The sequence below is a fragment of the Schistocerca gregaria genome, chromosome 4, assembly GCF_023897955.1.
Source record: "Schistocerca gregaria isolate iqSchGreg1 chromosome 4, iqSchGreg1.2, whole genome shotgun sequence".
Taxonomy (NCBI): domain Eukaryota; kingdom Metazoa; phylum Arthropoda; class Insecta; order Orthoptera; family Acrididae; genus Schistocerca; species Schistocerca gregaria.
In genome coordinates, this window is record NC_064923.1 from 410441622 (window position 1) to 410468237 (window position 26616).

Consider the following 26616-nt stretch of genomic DNA (forward strand, 5'->3'; position numbering starts at 1 on the left):
ATCTCCAACACAGTGTTTGCAGTATGTGGCCTTGCTCCATCGTGCATGAACCACTGCGTGTTGAAGGTCAAGGCAGTAGCAAGAAGCTGTGGAATTTAATGGAACTCAGAAGACTTATTCGTCAAGCTTGCATTGAAGTTACGGAAGACATGTGCCGTAGGGTAATCACAAACATCGATGTTCGTGTGAAGGAAGTTAGGAAACGAAACGGTGGACATATTGAGAATGTGCTGAGTTAGAAAAAATCTCCATGGACGGCTCATCATTGTAGTATATGTTCCTTTAAGATTGTATTGACAATAAAGTTTATATTCAAAAACAAAATGGTAACACATTTCGTGCGCCACCCTGTAATTTATAGTTTATTTTCAACATGTTGACAGCATTTGCCACCTTATTAAAACAGCGACAGTTATAAGACGATCCGCTAATGATGCACCAACACGTCACACCAATCTACATGCACTTGAAAATGGTGATAAAGCCGGAAGAGCCTGCCATGAATAAAGGTTACTTATTGCAAGCAACTATCTGGTGCATCTACTCTAATAAATAGTATTTAATTCTATGGCCGATATGCAATTTGAAAATAAAAGGTGTATGCTAACACAAATACTACCCACACTGACTCAAGAAGCAACCTCCAGTACCCTGTATAGCGATACAAAAAAATTGGAAATTTGTGGTAAGGTCTTATGGCACCAAATTGCTGAGGTCATCCGTCCCTAAGCTTACGCACGACTTAATCTAACTTAAGGTAACTTATTCTAAGGACAACACATACACCCATGCCCGAGGAAGGACTCGAACCTCCGACGGGGGAAGCCGATAACGATGCAAGCTTGAATATGAAACTTCTGCATGCCTCTACTGAACTAGTTAATAGAAAGAAAGAAATATTTCGTAAGTAAAGATGGCAGTTATCTGTATCTGTATTCTGTTCTACAATTTGCATGATTTGTTTCTTATTACTGTTGTCGCTTTTGAACTAATGTTCAAAAATGCATGTACCAACTCCACAGAATTTGCAAATTCGTGCACACACAAATGTTGTTGCTAAACGGAGTGGTCCTTTTCCTTCAGGAACACTCATATACGAGGGTTGTTCCGTATGTCATGGCTACTACGGTATATCTTGCAATAAAGCGACAACATGAGAGTTCGACGATGTACATTGATGGTTCAAATGGCTCTGGGCGCTATAGCACTTAACATCTGAGGTCATCAGTCCCCTAGAACTTAGAACTACTTCGACCTAACTAACCTAAGGACATCACATACATCCATGCCCGAGGCAGGATTCGAACCTGCGACCGTAGCTGTCGCTCGGTTCCAGACTGAAGCGCCTAGAACTGCTCGTCCACTGCGGCCGGCATGCACTTTGAACCAGTACGACAGTGTGTATCTGAAAGTCAACGTAAAATAAACGGTCACTTGAGAGGTTGAAATGAAACACTCGCGTTGGACTCTGTGAAAATTCATTGCGCACGAGTTCAGAATGAACAAAAATGAATCCAAGGCAACTACCGTGCTTCAAAACAGTGCCCCATATATATATACACACCGTTGCCAACGATGGGGAAGGCGTTGTGTGACTTCAAAAGAATGGTTCAAATGGCTCTGAGCACTATGGGACTCAACTTCTGAGGGCATTAGTCCCCTAGAACTTAGAACTAGTTAAACCTAAATAACCTAAGGACATCACACACATCCATGCCCGAGGCAGGATTCGAACCAGCGACCGTAGCGGTCACGCGGTTCCAGACTGCAGCGCCTAGAACCGCCCGGCCACTATGGCCGGCTGAGTGACTCCTGTAGGCGGAATGCCGTGAGGACATTTGCACTGATTGCAAAGCGCCTCCCACTTAATGGTTACCTCAGCTGTGGAATTATGTTGAAGTCGCATGGGTTAATGTAGGGTCAGTAGGGTGGATGGAAAAGGATCCGTCTTGAAGCACGGCCAATCCCACACTGAATATTTCAGGCGCTGGTAACAAAGCATCCTCGCATGTGGTCGCAAACTTTCAGTTGAAAATAATGGTTCAAATGGCTCTGAGCACTATGGGTCTTAACATCTGAGGCCATCAGTCCCCTAGAGCTTAGAACTACTTAAACTTAACTAACATAAGGACATCACACACATCCATGCCCGAAGCAGGATACGAACCTGCGACCGGAGCGGTCGCGCGGCTCCAGACTGAAGCGCCTAGAACCGCTCGGCCACACCGGCTGGCGTTTCAGTTGATTTCGGTAATGTTCACCGCGAGCTTTAGACTTATTTACTGCGATTACGGTGATTTCACACGTTCACACAATATACCACAGTTGCCATGACTTTTGGAATGACCCTCGTACCTGCCTCCTGTTCATAATTTAGACACCAAAAAAAATGAAAAAGAAAAACGAAAACAGCACTCGGTACGATGTGGTTATGGTTTAACGTCTGCTGCGCTAACAGAGAGCACTAGTGCCTAGCCAGTTGGTTTTGTCCGCACTGAATACTGTTTGACGTTCGCTAACTGTAATATCAGACCCCACTCCGGTCTCTTCTACCCGTTGACTCTCTCGGGTTCTTGAACCGTGGGTGACCTTGCGGTCTTACCGGGAACGAATTTTTAGTACCGACTGACTTCCAGGAGCTCCGCCGCCGCAGCGATCCTGGTTGCAAGCGGCAGGAAGGGAGGAGGATACACGGACTGACATTGAATGAAGAAAAGTGAAAGTGCAGCTGAAGAGCTCTCAAGGTCAGGAGCTCGTGCAGACGCCGGTACTGCGGAGGCTGCCGCCGAGGATGAGTCTGTAAACTCCGCGTTGTCAGCGGGGGGGGGGGGGGGGGGGGGGGAAGTCTAGTAGGTGGGAGGGGAAGAGGACGATCCGCGGCGGGCGCCCTCCTCACCCTCTTCCTTTCTCCCGTCTGCAGCCTTCCGCGCCCCCCACCCCACCCTATATAAACACACGACTGCGGCGCAGCGCACGGATTTTCTAACCGCCTCTCGTCCCGCGTTCCAAGGTAAGTGGATGCGCTAACGCGGCTGCCGTCGATGCTGTCAAAGACCTTCTTTTTTTTTTTCTTTGTAGAAGAACGGCAACCAGTCGCGATGTTTTTTCATCTTAAAAATTTTTTTTCGTCCATAAGTTACCTTCTGAGCCCCATAAGACATCAAATGCTAAACATCGAAAAAAAGTTTGCTATCACCGCGAAAGTTGTAATGATGATAAAGGCAGACACATTTTGATGCAGTCTGATTTGACAAGAAAGAGGAAAATATTTTACGACAATTTTTATTGTTAGTTACGTGGCGTTGAAATTTTATGTGTCGTTTTTAACATAACATTCTCGTCTCCACACCACATAAGCAGTACTACAGAGTCTGATAAATAATAATTCGTTGTCATTTCACTTGGAGCTTCCATCAAAGTGTATTTAGTAGCGCCAGCACAATAATATTTGAAATTATTTGCAGCATGTCCACCTCCAGTCGGACTAACTATAGTGAAGCGATGTTCTGTTTCAACTGATGTTCCTGTTCATAACATACGTACTTTTATCGATCTCAGGCCAAGAAGATAACGACTTCGATTCACAGTTTAAGTAAAACCTACTACCCTTCCCGACTATAAACACATACTAGCGGGAAATTACAAAATGTCTTTGCTGTACAGGTTTCACGAAAACTCATCAGCTATTGTTTTTTTTTAGTTAAAGTTTAAAACAAACAGAAAAAATATTTGACCAATAGAAATAAAAGTAATGGTAAAGTCTTATCCCTTCAATGATTCTGAAACAGCGCTACAGCAATAATCAGCAACATTAATGTAAAATTGGCGATGATCACGTAATGTCTGTTCTGAGTCTCTGGAGATCTCGTTAAAACAATGCAACCAAAAGGGGTTCGGCTATGGCTGAGGTAGTCAGCAGTGTATAGCAATCACTTAATGACAGAAAGTGAAAATACTGTTTGCTGCACGGTTTTGACTCCTAAGTTGAGAATTCTGATTTTCAGTACTGACATCAGGGGATATAATAGTGCAGCAGGCCAACTATTATAGCGTTTGCTTACGATTCTTACACTTTATTTTGAAAAAGTAAGAGAACACAAACCATCACTCCGTACCACTACGTTCCACATGCTTCACACATTTATTCACCTTCGACTTTCACACGGTCCAAGTTTCATTTTCGCACGTACACCGTCAGAAATTCGTTCTTATTTTCTATACCTATACTTCGATTAGAAAATCACGTCCCTGAAAAAGAAATTCTTCGCCTGAACCATATCGATTCTAATATCCGTTATGTTTCGTAAGTCTTTCGAAATACAGAACTTTCAACACCACATTCTTTTTCTCAGCTGTTTTCTGTTTATTTCGCAGTTTGTCTGCTCAGCAAGTGTGTCTACGCGTCGCCGTATGCTCTCGCTTTCTTCCCATCATAACTATGTCGAAAACTGAACCCGTACCACGACTCTCGTCTTTACTGCATGTATTTCACATCCATGGCTACTGTGCCAGCCCATGTAGTCACCAAGGCAACCAATCTAACAGCGAGCTCTTTACAGAGTTTACCTTTTGGCACCATTTTCTGTGTGCTTTGCTTTGACTCCAGTTCATTTGTGGATTTCTTCTAATACATTCGACGCTTTGTCAGTTTGCCTATAACAGCATCAGACTGAATTGTCTGCAAAATAATGTGAAATATCTCTCTGAGGGAACTAAGATTCTGAATCATCCCTTCTTGTGTAAAGGTTCTGGGCAAATTGAGAATACTGCCTGCGTGTGTTTCTTGTGGATTTTAATTTACGTTCGCTGCCATTACTGCAATTTAATAACACCATCTGCAAGTAATAACCGTTATGAGCGTTTGGCGTTTATGTTCCCAAACCCACATCTATCAAACATTAGCCGTCGTATGCGCTAGTCGATAGCAAAGCTCGCTTACAGGGATATGCTTTCAGGTGCTTGACCTCTGAGAGCGTTTACTATGACACTGGAATCGTATTCCGATGAAGGCGGTTCAAATCCCCTTCAAGTCATCCGGAACATATTTAAGTTTTCTATAAGTTCCCTAAATCACTTAAGATGAGTACCTGGATGGTCTCAGTTTGTGACAATTGTGCGGTGTGACACTTGTGCGGAGATGGAACGTGTTGACATTTCTGTGGAGGCAAAGTCACTTGAGGTGGTTCTTTGCTATCACATTCGTTGGCTTCGCCAAGTCACAACGAAACTGTCACATTCCAATCCAAACAAGCTCTCACCCGAAGCTGGGGAAAACCAGCAGGTCGCACTTTTTCAACCTTCTAATGCCCCCATTTACTGGAGCCATAGTGGCATCGTCAAATGCCACTACGGCACCTGCATGTTAGGAAAAGTTTTTATAAAACAGATCTGAAGATGGTCGTTGCTGACCGAAACCGGTAGCCTGAGGACCTAAAAATTTGTGACCATAGACGTGAAATAAAGGAAATTTATTCCATTTTCGGGTCACTGTTCAATTCGCGATCATGTTGGATGGTTCAAATGGCTCTGAATACTATGGGACTTAACATCTGTGGTCATCAGTCCCCTAGAACGTAGAACTACTTAAACCTAACTAACCTAAGGACACCACACACATCCATGCCCGAGGCAGGATTCGAACCTGCGACCGTAGTAGTCGCGCGGTTCCAGACTGAGCACCTGAACCGCTAGACCACCGCGGCCGGCGAGATCATGTTGGAGCTTGTGTCCTACTAACAGGTGTCGTAGGCAACAGCACACTGTGCTACACAGCTAGGTGGGAAACAAATTCGTTCTGTGCCTGTATGCTACCTGCAAAAGCCCGCTTATCCGAGCAGGAGCATCAGGTTCCGGAAAAATATCACTGGTGCCACACACCGGAAGGTGTCTCGGGAAGTAAAGGTGTAGAAGTAGAAATGTGCCTTCCGTAACCCGAGTTTGTGTTCTGTTGTCGGCGGAACCTAAAACTTTGACGTTCCTTCCTTTTCCTTGTGTGAGTGTATTGCATACAAATACTCACGTGGACTCTGTTATAGGCCACGCGGAGTGGCAGCGCGGTTAGAGGCGCCATGTCACGAATTGCGCGGACCCTCCCGCAGGAGGTTCAAGTCCTCCCTCGGGCATGAGTGTGTGTTTTGCCCTTAGGGTAAGTTAATTTAAATAGTCTGTAAGTCTAGGCACTGATTACCTCAGCAGTTTGGTCCCTTAGGAATTCACACACATTTGAACATTTTTTGACTCGATTATATATGTCTCTGATAAAGGGGGGAGGAGGGGAGGGAGTGGGTGTGAACATAGATAAACAACCACGCAAATGTCACCTGAAGATGGAATCGTTAAATCGCTAAATAAACACTGTGTGAAGCATGTACAGTCGACTCCACGAGGGCGTGCTGAAAATTAATGCCTCCGAATTTTTTATGTGAAAACTGTTAAACCTTTTTAAATAAAACCAACTTTATTAACATTCTACATCTTTATGCTTCATGTCTATATATTTATTTCGGTATATTCACCCTGGCGACGAACACATTTCTCTCAGCGAGAGATCAGTTTCTTGATACCGTCGCTACAGAATGTTGAGGGAGCCACAATATCACCTGTGCTTGCACAGCCTTATCACTATGAAAGTGAAGTCATCGAAAGACAAAAATGAGATGAGGCAAGTCGGGACCGCATGGACGACGATCGATGGCTGTGAACCCAAGACGTCGGTTTATTGCAGATCTCGCAGCGCTCGTGTGTGGTCTGGCATTGTCATGTTAAGGAGAGAATGCTCCATGTGTGTACTAAATCTTCGAATTCTCACACACTGACATAGTTACGTTACATACCTCCACGTTACACACTGCCATTCGGAACCCTCAAGTAGCAGAGGGCTGCGGATATGTAATAATGAAGAACAAAGACGTAGAATGTTAATGACGTTTCTTCTTTTTAAAAAGCTTTAAAATTTTCATAAAAAATTGGGAGACATAACTTTTCAGCACGCCTTCTTATATTAAACTTCATCGTAAAACCTACCAAGGTTGTGAAGACGCTTCGACTTACATAAATTATGTAGCTGTTACATATAGCTTTATCACTCAGAAAGTAATCGAACTCAAAAGATAGTAAGTCACCATTTAAAAATCGCCTAGCGTATTGTTTCCCATCCCCATTTAATAGCGGCGGAGTGCACTGTCTTTCATTCAACGGTCGTTCGCTTAGCCCCACGGTTAACACACATCTGCGAGGCACGAAAGCGTCCTTAACACCAATACCGAGCAGACGAGAGAGGCCGTTTCGCGCACTGAATCACTAACGTAATGACGGTGCTAACAGCAATTATCTTGACCCGGTTCGCTGCTTACCGCCTCTTTTCCAAAATATTGTACGATAAAAGAATCCGTGATGACTGCACGAGCGTCACAATGCTTCGATTAAGCTGCAAGGCAGTCGGTTCCGTGACAATGAGGGGAAAATGTGACTCTCTGCGTGGAGGTAACAATCCTCGTTGTAGGAACTTTGCCAATAAAAGGAGGAGAGGTCGCTAAAAATGTTCTCCATCGCTAAATCATGTGTCACTGTCCTCAGTTGAAGCTCCAGAGGCCTCTGCAGCATACTGTGAGGAGAAAGTATAAGTCACTCTTGGTGGCGATCTGTCCTTTGGCTGGACACGTTTTACCATTTGGACAACTGGAGGTTTTTGCCACATAGCGGTATCAAGTTTCACCTTCTCTCTTCTTCCACAGTCATAAGTAACACGAACGCAATACTTTATTCATCAGAGACACACATACTGACAGTGTCTGAAAAAGGCTCGGAGCGTTCTAGTTGTTTAAGAATGGCAAGGCAGATGAACAGAACTTTATAAACACCTCTTTGGCATCAGTTCGTTGCAAAAGTATCGAACACATCTTGAGCTCGCATATAATGGATTTTTCTTGCAGTTTTCTCAGTTTCTCTGTACAGATTAAAGAGAATTCCGTAGGCACTGACTGTGTGAAACCGACTCACTCTACTCGTTTACGAGTTGAAGAAAATGATAGATAGCGGAGCCTAGGTCGATGCCGTGTTTCCTGACTTCTGCACAGCTGTCGATACAGTTCCACATCGTTGTTTAATAAATAAAGTACACGTTTACGGAATATCAGGACTATTGTAAGAGGACCAAATGCAATGTGCTCCTGCCATGAAAACAAAACGTCTTTGCAGTACTCGAGATCCAGTACAACCAGCATGAATTTATCCCTGATTCTTTTGCCGGCCGCTGTGGTCGAGCGGTTGTAGGCGCTTCAGCCTGGAACCACGCAGCTGCTACGGTCGCAGGTTCGAATCCTACCTCGGGCATGAATGTGTGAGACGTCCTTAAGTAGTTCTAAGTCTAGGGGACTGACAACCTCAGATGTTAAATCCCATAGCGCTTATAACCATTTGAACCTGATTCGTTTTAAAAGTTTATGTTTTATTTGTCCTTAGTACATTGACAGCTCCCAGTATTTTTCTCCGAATCATATTATGGTACTGGGCAAGGATAGGAAATCGATGAAAGACTATCCATTTTAGGGTAACTGTTTCTCACTTTGGTCTCGGATGGTTTGAAGAGGTCTAACTCTGGATCGCTGGTTAGGTACCTACCAGACGAATAAGAAATTGTTTGACTGCTCGTTGGTAGTCAGAACCATCAACGGTGTAGGAATATCCACCTAGACGATTTATAATGGAACAAATTCATAAATCTAGACATAGACAACTTGGAAACCATAATGAGATTTGCTGGATGATTTTAAAGGTACACAATTCATTCACGAATGTTGTCTACAAGTCCCTGGTTCGACGAAATCTTGAATTGTTGTTCGTCAGACTGAGACCATTTTCAATTGAATTAATTGCAGAGATAGAGACGATTCAAAGAAGATTGCGTGATTCGCTGTGGATCTGTTAAGTAAATGTGGGGGTATCACAGAAATGCTCAACAAACCACAGTGGACAGGCGACAAGAAATCGGTAGTGCAAGACGGTGGATCATAACCTGAACTTTCAGAGCCCATTTTCCAGTACACAGTAATTCTAGAGACATATTACACCTTTCAACTTAATGAATCTGGCACACCATGTATCTTCCACCACACACCGTACTAGACTTGTCTAGTACAAAGGCAGATGCAGATGCCGAACAACCACATTTGATATAACTCACTCATACTTCACGTGAGATGAACCCTGTTCGAGTTGCGCCAACGTTCCCTAATTGGGAAGCTGAACAGCTTCTCAGAGTCATCCAGTCGCTAACGCGTGGGATCGTTTACAGCACTTGAGATTCCTTGTCGCAAGATCGCATTACGTATTAAGTGTTTCTATCAAATAATCTGAACAAGTAACTGAACAAACCAAAAGAAAATCAGCACTTGGTTCTAATTTGTACAGATGGTTCGAGAGAACAAGCAGACTTTGTTCCTTTGCAAAGTCGTTAATGCCAACTGGAAACTGCACTTACCCGTAGTACGTAAATAGTGGCCTCTTTGTGCTTACCATACTTGAATCTATCAATAGAGACGAAAGAGACGTGAACCACGTCTTCTGATTGTTGAAAACCTGCTTGTTAGATTGTAATTACTGTTCCACGTAAGTTTGCATTTAGTATTTGCAGAACACGCGAACGCTCTGTTGAAGCCAAGTGCTACAGTTTAAAAATATTAAACGCTGACTGGAAAGCATAGATTGTTCCACTGAAATCAACTGGTTTGGGAAGCGGTAGAAAAGGAGAGTAGAAACGAAATTATGCGAATTTTTGGGAAAATTCCAGTAAGATAATTTTAAAAACATGTATTACTTCTTCTCCTCGTTTTCGAAACGTAACATTTGGGAAGGTTTTCCAATCTCTGTCTTAACAGTAAATGACTTTCCTAGAGCTCTATAGCCGAATCCTGAAGTGATCAACAAAAGTCTATAATCGATTCCGTAGAAAATGTTGCTATACGACACCAACAGTGGAATAAATTTTCTTCGCCACATTTTGGCCAACAAGGGTGTAGTTACGTAGTGGCTGTTCGCCACAGTTTTGGACTGTTTGCTGGAACCTCTCCCAAATCTCCCCACAGCCCCTCGTCAACTGAGGATATGTGATACCGGCTCTGATCGTCGGATGAAGACTTCAGATAATAATTTTATGTCCCACCATTCGCAAGGAGGGAGACAAGATGATTACACCACATTTCGCTTTCCCCCTTATCTTATCAAAAACACGAGCACAATGTTTAAATTAGCCATTTATTGGCTGAGTGTGAGCAATAGTCATTTGTAACAAGAAATTTTCCTTTCAGATATAATCACGAACATCTCTTTCAGTCGTTACGTTTCGATGCTTGTCTCCTGTTCAGATGGCCAACCTCGTTGTCACTCTTGATCTGTCTGGGAACGACATCTTCAGTAATCTTCTGCAGCCAACCAGCAGCTGCATGTACAGATGGGGAAGATAACTGAAGACGATGCTGCCCCCTCCTCCCCCGCCATGGACCACAATCCACAATGGATCTTGCTGTGTGGTGAAGAAGACACAAACATCGAAGAATAACACCTGAAAGTGGACTATCACAGTCATTTCAATAGTTACATTTAAGACGGAACATGTCACGCGAGGAAAGGTGTCTATGCATGAAAATGAAAATCTCCCCAATTAATGTGCCTATCCCTTTGTGTTACCTGGCTAATGATCCCATAGAACAACTGTCCTTTTTTTATGGCAAGCTTTGTTGACGACTCCTTCCTTACATCGCATAAAACCAGAAGAATTTAATGATGGAAAAGCAGTGAATAAGAGATTGTCAGCACCTACGCTTCGCTGTTTCGAAACACAATTTACACGGTTAGAACCGCAAGCGTGGTAACGACGCAGGGCGTTGGATGTAGCTCCTTCCTGGTTACATTTTTTACCTCACACTCCGCATTAACTGTCTCTCACGACTCAGGATATGCGTTTAGCTGCGGAGACTGCTAATTATACAACTGTATTTTCAGACTTTTACGTAATACGGCTTTACAATCCGCTACATGAATGAATATGGTGCTAAAACCCTATGGTTTCATGTTTTACTGTGGAAGTTAAGTGGTTTTCCTCACATCTGTGTACGCTTAACGTCGTGCGTGATTTCAGGGCTGTTACCTCTTGTTTGGTCTTTTAGATGACATGATGCCGGCAGTGACATCATCAATGGCAAAGTTCTATACTAGATCTGACAATGTTCTACAGAGCAAACAGTCGTTAGGACAGAGAAAACCACCAGCCATTTCTGAGCTAATCGTCAACCAGACTAAAACACCATACATCCCGTGTTATTTTCCAGCCTTGTTCAGTGCTAAATTTTAAAGCCGCGGTCTTCCTAAATGATTTGTAGAACTGGTAAGAGTATTTGAAAATGTCATTTATTTAAAGTAAGTCTAATTTTTTATAACGTAAAACAGTTTGTGTAGAGCGGAGAACTTCAGTTTTACTCTACATAAGAACTACCAAATCTACAGTGAGCATAATTTCGAAGGCAAATGCTCTAGAACAACAAAAATTCTACGTCAAAGACATTTTTCATTGCACACAATCTCTTACTATCCACCGCAGATATTATGCATGGACAGTGAACCCCAAGCGAGGTGACGCAGTGGTTAGCACACTGGACTTGCATTCCTGAGGACGACAGTTCAAACCCCCTTCCGGTCATCCTCATTTAGGATATCTGTGCTTTCCATAAACCGCTTCAGGCAAATGCCGATTTCCTTCTCCATCCTTCCCTAATACGAACTTGTCCTCCGTCTCTAATGATCATGTTGTCGACGGGACGTTAAACACTAATCTGCTCCTCCTCCTCTTCGTCATCGACAGTTCAGTACTATGTAACTGCAGTTATCTGCAGTTTTACTTGCCGAAAGTACATAAAGTAACTCGGTTAAGGATTGTTGTTTCAGTTATGAGATTTTACTCAAGAAAGATACAGAGAAACGTGTTCTTAAACCGACTGTTTAAAATAAGGAAGAAACAGATCGACGTCGTGCAAGTTGTAGTTGTGAACTGTTAACAAGGCATTGGGTGTAACTTATAGCCAACGTTAAATAGGGAGTATTCCTATGAATATTGAGGTGACATATGAAGATTTGTGAAACCTGAGTTTCTCCTGGCGTTTAAAATGTTCAATTAAGAAAATTGCCCAGTGACATCTTCGACAACTGCTGATATTTCCGTCAGCTCACCAAACGAGATTTCGGAAAGACAGCGGCCAGTTTACTACTACGTCCATCGTCATCCAACCTAGGACTACGTCTGTGATGAACTTGTCGAAGATGTGACGTTTAACACAAATGTTCCTCCATTCTCCATTAACATACAAACTTTAGACGGATGTCGTTTTAACAGTGGTCACTAAACTTACGAGCCAAAACATCATGTCTACTGCCCACCACGAGATTAAAAACCGCCTGTTGGCGTTGTGGGCAAGTGAATCAGTAGACCAGTAGCGAGGTTTTCACAGAGTTTTGCACTTAATTATCGCTCAGTACGTACACACATGAGAAAAGAGCTCCTCGTGAGGCCCTAAAGGCCCGATGGATCTCTACGGGATGCCTGTCACTCTGTGTTCTGGGATGTCACGCAGATATGGTTTGGAGGGGCATGTGGTCATCACCCGACTCTCCCGGCAGTTCTGCAGAATGTCCGGGCCGTGAAGCCGCTGCTATTCGATCAAATAGCTCCTCGGTTGGTATCACGAGGCCGAGTCCGCCCCAGACCTGTTCTCCCACCCATGAAAAATCCTTGGCAGTGCAGAGAATCAGACCCTGGTCCTTCGTATAGCAGCCATCTATGCTGAGCACTAAGCTGCGATATCGAATTACGTACACACATACAGCATCGCAAGCAACTAGTGCTATCATAGGTGCCCTACAATTTGTGTGCATACTAAATCCGAATCAGTACCAAACCATAAACCTTTCCATCGTCAAATACAGTGATGAGGCAAAACATAGTTACCACCTGCTTAGCAGCGTGTTGGACCACCTTTTCAATGCAACAAATATCAACGTGAGTTCATTATCATGCACCTCAAACCACTGTAGCACGATTCTGACCATATGAGGCGACAGTTATGCTACTGGGAGAAGCCATCACCCTTGGGCAAGATGTCGAGCATGAAGGGATCCAGGAGGTCCGCAACAATGTTCACGTGATCCACAGCTATCATGGTGATTATTTATTTCTAGGTCCTGCTACCAGTCAATTTTTTTTTATTTTATGTTTAATTTAACATAATACAACGCGTTTCGAACATATTATGTTCATCTTCAGGCGTTTATACACACACACACACACATGTTGTTGTTGTTGTCTTCAGTCCTGAGACTGGTTTGATGCAGCTCTCCATGCTACTCTATCCTGTGCAAGCTTCTTCATCTCCCAGTACCTACTGCAACCTACATCCTTCTGAATCTGCTTAGTGTACTCATCTCTCGGTCTCCCTCTACGATTTTTACCCTCCACGCTGCCCTCCAATGCTAAATTTGTGATCCCTTGATGCCTCAAAACATGTCCTACCAACCGATCCCTTCTTCTAGTCAAGTTGTGCCACAAACTTCTCTTCTCTCCAATCCTATTCAGTACCTCCTCATTAGTTACGTGATCTATCCACCTTATCTTCAGTATTCTTCTGTAGCACCACATTTCGAAAGCTTCTATTCTCTTCTTGTCCAAACTAGTTATCGTCCATGTTTCACTTCCATACATGGCTACACTCCAAACAAATACTTTCAGAAACGACTTCCTGATACATAAATCTATATTCGATGTTAACAAATTTCTCTTCTTCAGAAACGCTTTCCTTGCCATTGCCAGTCTACATTTTATATCCTCTCTACTTCGACCATCATCAGTTATTTTACTTCCTAAATAGCAAAACTCCTTTACTACTTTAAGTGTCTCATTTCCTAATCTAATTCCCTCAGCATCACCCGATTTAATTTGACTACATTCCATTATCCTCGTTTTGCTTTTGTTAATGTTCATCTTATATCCTCCTTTCAAGACACTGTCCATTCCGTTCAACTGCTCTTCCAAGTCCTTTGCCGTCTCTGACAGAATTACAATGTCATCGGCGAACCTCAAAGTTTTTACTTCGTCTCCATGAATTTTAATACCTACTCCAAATTTTTCTTTTGTTTCCTTTACTGCTTGCTCAATATACAGATTGAATAACATCGGGGAGAGGCTACAACCCTGTCTCACTCCTTTCCCAACCACTGCTTCCCTTTCATGCCCCTCGACTCTTATTACTGCCATCTGGTTTCTGTACAAATTATAAATAGCCTTTCGCTCCCTGTATTTTACCCCTGCCACCTTTAGAATTTGAAAAAGAGTATTCCAGTCAACATTGTCAAAAGCTTTCTCTAAGTCTACAAATGCTAGAAACGTAGGTCTGCCTTTTCTTAATCTTTCTTCTAAGATAAGTCGTAAGGTCAGTATTGCCTCACGTGTTCCAACATTTCGACGGAATCCAAACTGATCCTCACCGAGGTCTGCATCTACCAGTTTTTCCATTCGTCTGTAAAGAATTCGCGTTAGTATTTTGCAGCCGTGGCTTATTAAACTGATAGTTCGGTAATTTTCACATCTGTCAGCACCTGCTTTCTTTGGGATTGGAATTATTATATTCTTCTTGAAGTCTGAGGGTATTTCGCCTGTCTCATACATCTTGCTCACCAGCTGGTAGAGTTTTGTCATGACTGGCTCTCCCAAGGCCGTCAGTAGATCTAATGGAATGTTGTCTACTCCGGGGGCCTTGTTTCGACTCAGGTCTTTCAGTGCTCTGTCAAACTCTTCATGCAGTATCGTATCTCCCATTTCGTCTTCATCTACATCCTCTTCTATTTCCATAATATTGTCCTCAAGTACATCGCCCTTGTATAAACCTTCTATATACTCCTTCCACCTTTCTGCCTTCCCTTCTTTGCTTAGAACTGGGCTGCCATCTGAGCTCTTGATATTCATACACGTGGTTCTCTTCTCTCCAAAGGTCTCTTTAATTTTCCTGTAGGCAGTATCTATCTTACCCCTAGTGAGATAAGCTTCTACATCCTTACATTTGTCCTCTAGCCATCCCTGTTTAGCCATTTTGCACTTCCTGTCGATCTCATTTTTGAGACGTTTGTATTCCTTTTTGCCTCCTTCATTTACTGCATTTTTATATTTTCTCCTTTCATCAATTAAATTCAATATTTCTTCTGTTACCCAAGGATTTCTAGCAGCCCTCGTCTTTGTACCTACTTTATCCTCTGCTGCCTTCACTACTACATCCCTCAGAGCTACCCATTCTTCTTCTACTGTATTTCTTTCCCCTATTCCTGTCAATTGTTCCCTTATGCTCTCTCTGAAACTCTGTACAACCTCTGGTTCTTTCAGTTTATCCAGGTCCCATCTCCTTAATTTCCCACATTTTTGCAGTTTCTTCAGTTTTAATCTACAGGTCATAACCAATAGATTGTGGTCAGAGTCCACATCTGCCCCTGGAAATGTCTTACAACTTAAAACCTGGTTCCTAAATCTCTGTCTTACCATTATATAATCTATCTGATACCTTTTAGTATCTCCAGGGTTCTTCCACGTATACAACCTTCTTTCATGATTCTTAAACCAAGTGTTAGCTATGATTAAGTTGTGCTCTGTGCAAAATTCTACTAGGCGGCTTCCTCTTTCATTTCTTAGCCCCAATCCATATTCACCTACTATGTTTCCTTCTCTCCCTTTTCCTACACTCGAATTCCAGTCACCCATTACTATTAAATTTTCGTCTCCCTTCACTATCTGAATAATTTCTTTTATTTCATCGTACATTTCTTCAATTTCTTCATCATCTGCAGAGCTAGTTGGCATATAAACTTGTACTACTGTAGTAGGTGTGGGCTTCGTATCTATCTTGGCCACAATAATGCGTTCACTATGCTGTTTGTAGTAGCTTACCCGCATTCCTATTTTCCTATTCATTATTAAACCTACTCCTGCATTACCCCTATTTGATTTTGTGTTTATAACCCTGTAGTCACCTGACCAGAAGTCTTGTTCCTCCTGCCACCGAACTTCACCAATTCCCACTATATCTAACTTTAACCTATCCATTTCCCTTTTTAAATTTTCTAACCTACCTGCCCGATTAAGGGATCTGACATTCCACGCTCCGATCCGTAGAACGCCAGTTTTCTTTCTCCTGATAACGACAACCTCCTGAGTAGTCCCCGCCCGGAGATCCGAATGGGGGACTATTTTACCTCCGGAATATTTTACCCAAGAGGATGCCATCATCATTTAATCATACAGTAAAGCTGCATGTCCTCGGGAAAAATTACGGCTGTAGTTTCCCCTTGCTTTCAGCCGTTCGCAGTACCAGCACAGCAAGCCGTTTTGGTTAATGTTGCAAGGCCAGATCAGTCAATCATCCAGACTGTTGCCCCTGCAACTACTGAAAAGGCTGCTGCCCCTCTTCAGGAACCACACGTTTGTCTGGCCTCTCAACAGATACCCCTCCGTTGTGGTTGCACCTACGGTACGGCCATCTGTATCGCTGAGGCACGCAAGCCTCCCCACCAACGGCAAGGTCCATGGTTCATGGGGGGGGGGGGGGGGGGGGGGGGGGGGCACACACACATACATACATACATACAAAGAAATATTACTTAAAGTTAAACAGTCTTAAACTAGATTAATCTAGAACTCATTGTCCATTGTGATGGTGCCTTGATTACCTCCACAAGTCTCATGTAAGCCCAGGTGAGCGTCCCCTATAGCATAACGTTGCCTCCACCGACCAGCGTCCGTGGCGAGGTTTATGTATCGAACAGCCGTTCGCTTGGATGATGACGTGATTCATTCGACCAGGTGTGTTCCCTTTGATCACATTCGAAATCGACGATCCTGTATCCATTCCACCATGTCGTCAGATGTTCCACAGATCAGCAGAATCTGTCCGTCTCTACAGAGCAGGCAACGCTCTGACCTCCACGTTATGTGATGAGTTGAGGTCCGACACCTCATCGCCTGTTCGTGGTTTCAGACACTGCATAGATACTCAAGACAACAGAATGCGAATAGACGACGGCCTTCTCTGTTTCCGAGAAATTCGTTCCTAAGTGCCGACCCTCAACACTCTGTCCTTGTTCAAAGTCGTTCATGTCAGCCGATTTCCCCATTTGCCGCCAGTGTAGTCGCCAGAATGCTCCCCCACTTGTCTCTGGTCTGTTTGTTTACTTCCCTTATGACACATCACGTGCCCGCAATGAAACCAAGCGGCAACCTGTCTTGCCGTGAGCGATTGTCATAATGTTTTGGGTGATTAACAGCGAAACAAGTAAATCATTCCGAAACGTTTGCAACGTCAAAAATAGTCTCCAAGGAAATATAAGGGGAGTTCAATAATGCAAGACACTTTTTTCTGAAAGCAGATTGATTTTATTCAGGATTACAATACACCGTATTATTCCCCACTCTTTGGGTACAAACCTTGTTTACCAACATAATCTCCGTTCAATGCAACGGCCTTACGCCACCTTACTGGGAGGACCTGCATGCCTGTATCGTACCACTCTACCAGTCGACGACGGAGCCGATGTCTTGCTGCATCAATAACATCCGCATCATCCACTCCGTTGGAGTGCATCCCTTTCATTGGGCCAAAAATACGGAAGTCGGATGGCGCGACATCCTGGCTGTAGACTGGACGAGGAAGAACAGTTCAATGAAGTTTTGTGAACACCTCTCGGATGCTCAGACTTGTGTGAAGCCTTACGTTGTCCTGAAGAAGGAGAAGCTGGCTTGCATTTTTGTAGTAACGAATACGCCGAAGTTATTTCTTCAGTTTCTTGAGAATAACACGATACGCCTCAGAGTTTATCGTTGTACTATTAGGGAGGACATCAAACAGAATGACGCCATCAGAGTTCCAGAAGACTCTCGTCATAACTTTACCTACTGAGAGTGCGGCTTTGAATTTCTTCTTCGGAGGAGAGGTGGTGTATCGTCATTCCACGGATTTCCGTTTTCTTTCCGGTTCGAAGTGACGAACCAATGTTTCATCGTCTGTGGCGATGCACGACAAAGGATTGTAAGGCGCAAATATTTCAGCGCAGAAGGCCCTTCGTTGCTCTGCTGTTGGGCAACGAGAAACGCAGAAACACGCCTTTAACTGGTGGACGAGTGTGTCAGCACTACCAACAGACACGTCCAGTTGAGCAGCGATGTGTCTGATTGTGATCCCTCGATCACCTCGAATCACAGTGTGCACGTTCCAATATTGTAGGAATCACAGCTGTGTGCGCCCGGCCGCCACGCGGGAGGTCTGACAACTTTACGCGACCTTGTTGCGATGACGAGATATGTATCAACCACCGAAAAAAATGGTTCAAATGGCTCTGAGCACTATGGGACTTAATACCTGAAGTCATCAGTCTCCTAGAACTTAGAACTACTTAAACCTAACTAACCTAAGGACATCACACACATACATGACCGAGGCAGGATTCGAACCTGCCACCGTAGCGGTCGCGCGGCTCCAGACTGAAGCGCCTACAACCGCTCGGCCACAGCGGCCGGCTCAAACACCGACTCACCGTGCTTTTGTTCACTGACAGTTCTCCGTAGATATTCTGTAGACTCATGCGAATATCTGCGACGCTCTGGTTTTCCGCCAAAAGAAACTCAGTGACACTTCTGTGCTTGGAACGCACCTCCTTTACAGACTCCATTTCGAAGGCTACGTATAGCGCCGGCACCTATCGGAACCTCTTGAAACTATAGCGGCAGAAGTGGAAATATTCCGCCATGTCCCACTGTAAATCCCACATTTTTTCAACCAGAAATGGGCGATAAAGGAAATGTGTTGTGTTAGCTATTGCACGCCCCTCATATATAGCAGCAGGTTCTTGCAGCAGCAGCCTCAGACATTACTGTGCTAGCGAGGCCTCGCCTTTGCTAGACGCTCGCAGTAGACGCGCCTCAAGGTAGCGTCCCGGCCCGAGGCGCAGTCTTGGCAACAGCCGGCGCGCACTTTCACCGCCGCGCGTGACGCAGCCAGCGACGCCGTGCGTCCCGTTTGCGGACGCCTCGCCACGACGCCCACCGCAGGCGCTTTCGTAACGGCGCCGCGTCCGCCGCTGCTGGGGTCACTAGCACCTGCCGCCTGGCTCGATCCTGACCCCCATTTTCAACCGCCGACACTCGTCCACTAGCAACCGGCCTCACTTTCAGCAACAGTTTTGACTCACGCGCACCTTCTCACGAAGCTTTGACGATAGCGTGCCGTCAAGTCACATTATTACTTCCACGTAGCAAACTTACAGACCAGCCACCGTCGACACCACACTTACGAGAGGAATGAGGTAAATTTAATCGCGGTTTACTGGCCCTGCAGTGACATCCAAACGTAATCTTCTATTGGGCCAATGGACTTACCCAATATTTTTCAGGTCTGTGAATTCCATCCCAGCAGCGCACTTTTGGAAACTACAATACACTCACTAATGGCTGCCACAAGCTCTCCATGGCACTGAAGATGGGAAAATAATCTACTTTTAGAGCGTACCAAGTATGACGAATACCAGCCAGGATAACAAAGCGCGTTCACACGCCGTTTCCGGGATTTGGGGAGACGCACCGGCCCTAGGCAGACGGCGTGGCGGATTAGCGACGGGGACCAGGGTACTGCCCAGACTGGATGTGGTTTTTAGACGGTTTCCCATATCCGACTAGGCGAATACCACGCTGGTCAGTCCTGCTTCGATTCCTGGTACTGCTAAGGAATTTTCCTTGGTGGTACGACTGGTACATGGTAAACTCAGTCTCGTCCAAACATAACTGCTCCATTTATCATGTAATACTACTGCGAAGCACTTACCAATTTTCCAGAAACAAAGCTTCATATCTATGTCACACCGGGAAATTTCCGTGCTTCAATTCGTTCCCAACATCAAAAACTCAGAGGATATTTCGAAAAAAAGAATCAAAGTTTTTTCAAAGGTGTTAAAGCTTCGAAATTGATTGGAAACGGGTATTCTGGTCCAGCAGTAAAGATAAACATAACAAACCGTAATTCTTCCATCGTTTCCCATCCGCTTTCTTATCAAAGTAATCCATGTAAGAAAGTTAGTTGCGCTAAAGAACTAAGGAGAGAGTCATTATTGTTGACAAAAAAGGGAATTGAATCACAGGTCAACTACAAAAGAAAAAGACTTGAAAATAATTAGAATCAATAACTAAAGCCATCTGCCAAATTTTCAGAAAACTCCCGTATCACTTATACAAAACACACGCAGGAAAGAAACTACTCTTAAATAACCAGTGCAACATGACAAACAACCCACTGTTTACACTAACTGACAACATCCTACACAATCGTTCTGATAGGTAACCATCAGTCGCTTTCCTTTCCTTACTCCTCCCCAAAAAAATCCAGTCAGCCACCGGTCTCTTACCACCCATGTGCCTTCAAAAGGTACAATATACTTCTCACAAACACATGTGCTGTCTTAACCTACCCCTCCATCATCTCTCTTTGGATATAAACAAAAAAGCTCAAACACGCAGACACACACTTATATACACAGAATCAGATAAAGCTAACACAAAGTCAAGACTGTTTGCACAATTGCACAAATAAATGACATACCAAAGACCTCGAATAAAGGATGCAGTTGTGTTTACTGTTAAAGTGACGCCAATCACAGTAAATATAAAGTTTCAATCACAGTATATGAAAAGAATTTAGTGAAAGACGAAAATTTTTGCCTCAAACGTATTAACAACACACAAAATACCGGAAAAGCAAGACTTTCAATCTGTTACCACATGAGTGAAACCAGTTTAGCAGTCAATAAGTGCGAAATACTTTTAACTGAGAGTACCCTTGCATTTAACGTTAAAATATATGAGTGAATTTTTTAAAATCTAAACTGAATACCTGAAAACCAATGTCACATTCCAGTTTAGCCACTGATGACCCCTTGTTAATACAGGCGAAACGCGACTGGGTGATTAAATGCATTCAGCTGCAACGTGTAAAAGGCGTGTTTATAAAAGGTTTGTGCAAATTTGAATCTTAAGGCTAGCCTTCTCTGGGACACAAAAGAGCTTATTCTCATGGATTACTTTCAAAAGGTGAAACAATAACAGTTCAGCACAAACAGCGTGGAAAAGGAAATCGTGAGGAGGACCTTTAGTTTCATATAAATGAAATCATCTTTCATCAGGACAATGCACTAGCTTCGTGAATTTCATTATAGGAAAGGAATCTACGTACAGCCAAAACTTCAAAAAAGTGCCTTGACCTAGAGGGTATTTTAAAATACATGTTGCACACTTCTAGAAGCTATAGAGGGGTCTTAGTAGATCATGTTTTACTTAAGAACCCATGTCCAGAAACGCCATCCAACTAGGCCACAGAACGTCAAGGTTATAGGCCCCAGCGCCTGTAAATGTATGTATATACGGTGAGTCACTAGCTGTTTCCACCAAGAATAACTCCGAAGGTATGACAGGAGCTCAAAAGTTTGTGGGACAAAAGTTGCATGGCACTTGCATATGACGGTGGTTTTTTGTTGCTGGGTGAGGTCGCTTCCGAGATATGAATGTCAACATCGTTTTTAAAAATGATATGCTATAGTTTGGCACTTATTTTGTAATAGCGGCTATCGAGATGAATCCAACGATGTGTAACAGTAAGGTATTTGAAGGTCAACGAAGGTCACAAAGGTGGCATGAACGTCCATTTACAGAACGTGTTCGAAGTGATGACCATTTGTATCAATACAGTGCTGCAAACTTATTATCATGGATTGAGTGGTATTGCTTATCACATCGGCACTTATCGAAGCACGTGCTCTGACATTTCTCTCTGGCATATCTTCAGGTGTAGAATGCGCCGGACATCCATCGTGTTGATATCACATTCTGTCCCTTGGTCCTAAAAGTATTTCTTCAAATAACAGACCTAATGCTTCTTGCAGGAATGTGGTGTAATTCCTACTATAAAGATTACTTTCAATGAAATAGGGGCCTATAATTCTGCCCTCCAGAATCCCACACCATACATTCATCGACCACGGTTTTTGTTGTGCAACTTGCCGCAGCCAATATGGATTTGCAACTGCCCAGTAATGCATGTTATGCAAATTAACATTTCCATGGTTCGTAATGTAGCCTCGTCTGTAAATAAAATCAAAGTAATAAATGTGTCATCCCACTGAATCTGAAGTTGAGTCCATCGGCAGAATTCAATGTGATGCATACAATCCGTACCAGTTAATTGTTGGTGGAGACTGATACGCTAAAGATGATATTTATGGCGATCCAGAACACGAACAACAATACTCTGGCTCATGCTAGATTCCCTTGCGTTTTGACGCGAACTAACACATGGATTTCGAACCACAGTGGCAAACGTACCAATTTCCTCGTTAGTAATTTTCCTTTGCCGGATATGTTTCCGATGCGGTAAAGATCCAGTTGTGCTCAGTTTATCATACACATATTTAAAGTAAAACGTGTAGGGTGGCTACGGTCGCAGGTTCGAATCCTGCCTCGGGCATGGATGTGTGTGATGTCCTTAGGTTAGTTAGGTTTAAGTAGTTCTAAGTTCTAGGGGACTGATGACCTAAGATGTTAAGTCCCATAGTGCTCAGAGCCATTTGAACCATTTTTTTTTTTTTTCGTGTAGGGTGAGTACGTTGAGACTATCTTTCGGAGTATAAGTCTAGCTCTCACTGAATTCCGTTAGCATTCTGCGTAAATGAGAAGTATCGACTTGTTCTTCGAAGGAATACATCATTCACATTCGCTTGATTCGATGATACTACTCTTATCGTTCCTATCAGTGTTGTATTACGAAACCAACGAATGGTGTTTACATGTCAATGGCACATTAGATGCATACGCAGTATTCGACATATATTTACTGTTTGCACGGTATACGAAAGAGAACTGTCAGAGCATGTGCTTCGATAAGTGTCGAAGTGATGAGAAACACCACTCAACCCATGATAGGGAAATTGCAGCACTGCACTGATACCAATGGTCATCACTTCGAACACCTTCTATAAATGGTCGTTCATACCACCTTTGTGACCTTTGTTGATCTTCAAAGACCTTACTGTTGCACATCTTTGGATTCGTCTCGATAGCCGCTACCAGAAAATAAGTACCAAATTATAGCATCCCATTTAAGAAACAAAGTTGACCTTCATATCTCGGAAGCGATCCCACCATCAACAAAAAACCAGCGTCATATTATGGCCTCCTTTGTCCCATGCAACATTTGTCCCACAAACTTTTCAGCTACTATCATACTTTGGGAGTTATTCTATATGGCAATAGTAAGTGACTCACCCTGTATACTGGGTGATTCAGTGATGCTGTTAAAGACTTTCAGGGGTGGTGGAGAAGGATAAATTTATCAATTTGAGGTAAAGGTCCCTGTATCGGAAACAAACGAGTTGCATGTTATAAGCGAAAACCATTCTGGTCTCTCTGGCAGTACTGTTGTTGCTATCGTAGGGTAGACGACTATGAGCGATGGTAGTATGGAACAAAAGAAGGTAAAAATGAGCTCTAAAATGCATACCTGAGGAGCTATGACCATTTGTTCATCTTCAGTACTGTGAAACACATCTCTACTGTACGAGTGCTCATTGTCCTTAAAATATGCATTTTAGAGCCCATGTTTACTGGACATTTTTTCCTTGTTCTGTTCTATACCACCACCTCTGAGAGTTACATACCTTACGATCTTAGCAACAACAGTACCAGTACATGTGTTTATTGTCAGAGGTATCAGAACGGTTTTAGCTCATAGCTTGCGACTCGTCCGTTTCCAGCCCAGGGACCCTTATCTCAAATTGATGCATTTATCCTTTTCTATCGTCTTTGATTGTTTGTAACTTCATCACGGAATCATCTATACACACATACATATGCGCCGGCGCCTATAACTTTGATGCTTTGTAGCGCCGTTGGATGACATTTCTGGACATGTGTTCCTTTTTAAAACATGATCTACTAAGTCCCCTCTACAACCTCCAGAATTGTGTAACATGAGTTGTGAAACACACTGTTGAAGGATTACGTCAAAAAAACAAGTGGGTTCTTTACAAATTAAAAAACACATCTTTCACTGAGGATTATTTTCCCAGCCGTCTAATGTGAAATCTGTGTTGACACAGCGCACTCACTGCCTTCTAGCACTGTCTCCCGGAGACAGCAGTTAAATGGTAAGCAACTGGTTCCCAGCTGACAGGGAACAGCACACGTTGTTTTCTCCGCGGCGCGGAACGGCGTCGTAAAAGAAAGCAGTGCTCTTGTTGGCTGGGTGCCATTGCCCTCGCTTCCGCGGGAGAACGCCGGAAGGCCTGCGGCAGAGCGTGGGACCCCGGAGAGGCACACAGCGCTGCGAGGGTCGCGGATTCGCTGCTCGGAGTTATCTCATAAAACGCGATGTGGGCGTCTCCTCGGCGGCGCCGGAGAAAGTTAATCGACAGCTCAACGGCGCTGGCGTAACCGGCAAACGCATTTGTCGCGTCTCGTTGCTGCGCTAACAGCTCTCCACAGTTAGCCCATTATGCAACGAAAGTCCGCTGATTCTATCTTTCTTACAGCGGTTACTCCCTTCGCGCAAGTACCTTGTTTCCAAAAATAACGAAAACAATTGACAATACATTAATACACGAAGACAAAAAAAAGTGAAGCATCAAGAATGAATTATCCGAATGTGATGAAAAACGGTAGATGCAATAAACAAGTACTGACAAACAGATTGTTAAAATATTAAAAAATGGATCATTTATTCAAAAGAAAGAGCTTCACAAATTGAGTAACTCAATAACGCGTTGGTCGACCTCTGGCCCTTAAGCAAGTGGTTAAAAAAAAAAGTGACTCTGAGCACTATGGGACATTCCAGCCGTTGTGACCGAGCGGTTCTAGGCACTTCAGTCTGGAACCGCGCTGCTGCTACGGTCACAGGTTCGAATCCTGCCTCGGGCATGGATGTGTGTGATGTCCTTAGGTTAGTTAGTAGTTCTACGTCTAGGGGACTGATGACCTCAGATGTTTAGTCCCATAGTGCTTAGAGCCATTTGAACCATTTGAACTATGGGACTTAATATCTGAGGTTATCAGTCCCCGAGACTTAGAACTACTTAAACCTAATCTAAAGACACCACACACATCCATGCCCGAGGCAGGATTCGAACCTGCGAGAGTAGCAGCCGTGTGGTTCCAAACTGAATCGCCCAGAACCGCCCGGCCACCGCGGCTGGCGCAAGTGGTTATTTGGCTTGCCATTGATAAGTCGTTGGATGTCCTTCTGAAGGCTGTCGTTCCTAATTGTGCTCAATTGGCACGTTCGATAGCCAAAATCCCGAAATGATTGGAGGGCTCTGCCCACAATCGTCCCAACTTTCTGAATTCGGGAGCGATCCAGCGACGTTGCTGGCCAAGGGTGGGTTTGGTAAACAGGAAAACAAACCATAATACTCTGTCTGTGTGCGGACGGGCGGGCATTATCTTGGTGAAGTGTAAGCCCAGGATGGTTTGCCATTAAGGGTAACAAACCAGGGCGTAGAATATTGTCAGTGTACTGCTATATTGTAACGGCGCCGCGGATGATAACCAGAGAGGTCTGCTGTGGCATTAAATGGCATCCCACACCAGCGCTCCTGGTTGTCGGACCATATGGCGGGATACAGTCAGGTTGGTATCCTATCGCTGTCCTGGGCATTTCTAGACACGCCTTCGCTTGACTTCGGGGCTCATTTCGAAGTGGCAAACGTCACTGAAGACAGTTCTACTCCAGTCTGCGAGATTCCATGCCGAAAATGTTTATGGAGACGCCATGGACACCGGTGGGATACCAACCTGACTATCCCCCGCCTAGTGCCCGATAACCGGGAGTGATGGTCTCGGGTGCTATTTCATTTCACAGCACGACCTCTTGGGTTATCATTCGCGGCACCCTTACAGCAGAGCTGTACGTCGACGATGTTCTAAGCCGCGTTTTGATTCCCTTCACGGCAAGCCATCCTGAGCTTACATTTCAGCAAGACACTGTCTGCTCGCACACAGCGAGAGTTTCACCTGTTTATGTTCGTGTTTGGTAAACCCTATCTTGGCCAGAAAGGTTGCCGGATGTCTCCTCAATTAAGAACGTTTGGAACACTTCGGGGAGGACCCTCCAACCATCTCGGGATTTTAAAGATCTAAGGTCGCAATTGGACAGAATTTGTCGCAGTATAGCTCAGCAAGATACCCAACAACTCTCTCAATCAATGTCAAGCAGAATAACTACCTGATAAAGGCCAGAAGCAGGCCAATACGTTATTGACTTCTTCAATTTGTGACGCTCTCTCTCTTCAATAAATCATCCAATTCTTCTTAAATTGTAATATTTGTTTGACTGTACATGAACATCGTATCTACTGTTTCCCGTTCCATTCGGATAATTCTTTCTTAGTGCTTCGATTTTTTTTCTTTTCTTAGAGCTTAAATAATGTTCTTCAGGCCTACTACCTACTAAGAAAACAATTGAAATATACGTAATAGATTCCTAGGTTCAGCATAGTACATGCGAA

The 26616-nt window shown here is 43.8% G+C and overlaps 1 protein-coding gene across 1 annotated transcript in view; it reads left to right on the forward strand.

Annotated features, from left to right (window-relative positions):
- Positions 1-2921: 2921 nt before the first annotated feature.
- The window catches only part of LOC126267143 (uncharacterized), a 54122-nt gene continuing 30427 nt past the window's right edge, over positions 2922-26616 (forward strand). Inside the window, exon 1 of the mRNA XM_049972071.1 lies at positions 2922-3010. The gene's annotated coding sequence lies outside the window, so the exon portion shown is untranslated. The remainder of the gene's footprint in view (positions 3011-26616) is intronic.